Below are 2451 nucleotides of genomic sequence, written 5' to 3' on the forward strand. Positions count from 1 at the left end.
TATTGAGATCAAGGACGGGTTGAGATTGTGAACACCTTGAAAAGCTCTGCAGCACACCCAAAGGAGGACCTCACCACCCACTCTCCTTGCTCATGCACTGTGCCACGCTGGAGCCTGTACTTTGCCATTTTGGGTTGACACATTCTTCTTTGGGGTCCTAGAGGATCTTGAATATCCCTTTAAAATTTAATCCTTGGTTGAAGTGTGTATTAAAACTAGCTTATAAACTAATTTTTTGACCTTCAAAAAAAATGTTATTTTAACTTTGCGCTTAGCCTCGGACATGCTGGAAATTTTGAATCTGAATAAAATATCAGAAAAGTCCATACTTCTTAGCTTTAGTTATATTCTCAGTGGACCCAGCAGCATCCCTCTGTAACACTGTTTAAGAAGTTAATATCATTTTTCAAAAAGAAAAACGAGGCTGCTGGTTGCCGCTGTCTCCCTTGTTTTGCCTCTCAATGGCTCTCCCTGGAAGTCCCAGTCACAGAAATAATTTCTGTTGATAAGGGCTAGAAGTAGAATAACTTCTTTAGCAAGTTCATTGTGGAGTTTGAGTCTTTAAAAGTTGGGTGTCATATGACTTGGACATATCTGGCTATTTCTTTTATGGTGGCCTAGCCCTTCTGTCTAGAACATACTATCTTCCAGATCTTCCTATGACTTCTCATCATTCAAGTCTCATCTCCTTGGAGAAAACCTGCCTGGGTACTTCCTTGAGGCAGCTCTGTCTTGCTACAATCAGTTTCTGCTGTCTTCTTAGTACTCCTCACATAGGTGTTACCTTGTCCTGGGTCCCCACCAGGATGCACTGCTCCATCCTCAGGACCTTCTTTAGCACAGAGCAGGTGCAATATATATTTGGAATGAATGAATTTGTGGAAGGTTTAAAGCATATTTGAGGTTCATTTCCAGGTTTCTTTTTTTTTTTTTTTCCAGAGTATCCAAATGGTTCACTTGTATATTTTATTTTTATTTTTTTGCAGTACTGAGTTTTGAACCCAGGGGAATTCTACCACTGAATTACATTTCCAACCCTTTTCTTATTTTGAGACAGGATTTCAGTAGGTTGTTGAGGCTGGTTTTGAACTTGCAATCCTTCTGCTTTGGCATCCCAAGCAGCTGGGATTATAGATGTGCACCACCATGTCTGGCTGCTAAGTTTTTAAAATTGGAACAGAAATAATGACATGGATAAAAAAAAGAACAGATAAAATGGTCTCTCACTCCATTTCAGTCTGTCATTAAGGTTCCACTCCCTGTTCTCAACTGAACTGGGCAAGAGGACACAACAGAGCAGTGAGAGGACTCCACACTGTCTCAGCTTCAAACACTCTCCATTCACACATTCACATCTGGCCCGCTCTTCTTCCAAATCCAGGCACAAGGGGCTCCCTGAGGCTTCATGACTTGCTCTCTTCTTTTTTCTCTGGTATTGTTTCCCAGATTGGCTCCTTGATGTGATCTGGTAATTGTTCTAACCGTGTCTTTGTTACTTCCATGGCAACACCTTCAGGTTAAGTTTCACTGAATATATTCCAACTAGACATCTGCTGTGCATCCAGTTAGATGCTCTAACTCTAAACATCTGTAAAGTGTTCTCATTTCAGTATGAAATGAGAATATGCACTGATTTGAGAAGAGTAAATCACTCTATTTTCCTTGGAGGTTCATGTACTTTAATAGAGATACCAAGTTCTTTAGCAGCAAGCACAGCAAAATATTCATAACTGTCCAACACAGCCTTATCGTGGCCTTTAACTAAAATTGACAGACGTTTATATAATGTGTCTGGTTCATCAGAAATGGTTATCGTAGGTTTGTCAAATCCTGTGGAACATCAGTGTGAAGGTTTGAGAACTGTACCCACTTCATGCTGGTACTGCTGCCAGAAATGCCAGCACACAGCCCCAAGGGCTGCCAGCACCGCCATCTTGCTGCCCCCCATTTTGAGGTTTCTGACTTGACCTATTCTGCAGGTCAAATTTGCTAAATTAGCAACACTCCTCGAATAGTATTAACAGTGTGCAAGTGGCCCCACACTTACCAGTGGTTTCTCTTCTAAAAGACCATTTCTAGATTAGTTGAAGATTCAGGGTGAATTTCCCCCATGGAGCCACTGTTTTGATGGTGGCTCTGTGGGCAGCTTGCACAGAATGTACAGAATGACCAGAGAGAGTAAACTTGAGACCCAAAATCCCAACCAGAGCCTATCCAAAGAGGATGCTCTGGTGCCTGGACCCTGAATTACTCCCACAGTGCTTTACATGTTTCAAGTTTTAAGGCTCTCTGAGCTTTGTATGGGATAGAGGTGAAAAGCAGGGAACTAAGAACTGAACAGGTCACAGAGGAGATAAATGATGATATGATAGGAGGAAAAGGATAGGAACAGTACTGCTGAGTCCTGGGCTGTTAGACTTCCGGTCATTCCCCCACTGGGGATGCTGGGAC

The 2451-nt window shown here is 42.1% G+C and overlaps 1 pseudogene across 1 annotated transcript; it reads right to left on the reverse strand.

Annotated features, from left to right (window-relative positions):
• Window positions 1-948: 948 nt before the first annotated feature.
• On the reverse strand, window positions 949-1875 carry LOC306667298 (small ribosomal subunit protein uS10m-like; annotated as a pseudogene). Its single transcript has one exon. The product of its transcript is annotated as a small ribosomal subunit protein uS10m-like (transcript).
• Between the last annotated feature and the right edge of the window lie 576 nt (window positions 1876-2451).

The sequence above is a fragment of the Sciurus vulgaris genome (assembly GCF_902686455.1).
Source record: "Sciurus vulgaris genome assembly, chromosome: 8".
In the NCBI taxonomy this organism is placed as follows: domain Eukaryota; kingdom Metazoa; phylum Chordata; class Mammalia; order Rodentia; family Sciuridae; genus Sciurus; species Sciurus vulgaris.